At 32.9% G+C, this 246-nt stretch overlaps 1 protein-coding gene across 3 annotated transcripts in view; it reads left to right on the top strand.

The window, feature by feature from the left end:
- Window positions 1-246, top strand: part of LOC102370400 (serum paraoxonase/arylesterase 2) — an 86,173-nt gene that overhangs the window by 70,753 nt on the left and 15,174 nt on the right. The gene's annotated exons all lie outside the window — the stretch shown is intronic.

Here is a 246-nt window from a genome sequence, read left to right on the forward strand (position 1 = left end):
TCATTATCTTTCCCTTTATCTCCTCTTTTTCTCTCTTTTTTTCCTCTGTCCTTTTTCTTTTTTCCTTTTTCTCCTTTTCTGTCTTTTTTCTTTCTCTCCTGCTTCCTTTTTCTCCACTCTTTTCTTTCTCTTGCCCCTTTTTTTCTCTCTCCTTTCTTCTCTCTTTTTATCTCCCTTTTCTTTTTTCTTTCTCTCTTCTTCTTTTTCTTTCTTTACCTCTTTCTCTCTTTCTTTTTTCTTTCTCTT

Source organism: Alligator sinensis, unplaced genomic scaffold (assembly GCF_000455745.1).
Source record: "Alligator sinensis unplaced genomic scaffold, ASM45574v1 scaffold196_3, whole genome shotgun sequence".
NCBI lineage: Eukaryota > Metazoa > Chordata > Crocodylia > Alligatoridae > Alligator > Alligator sinensis.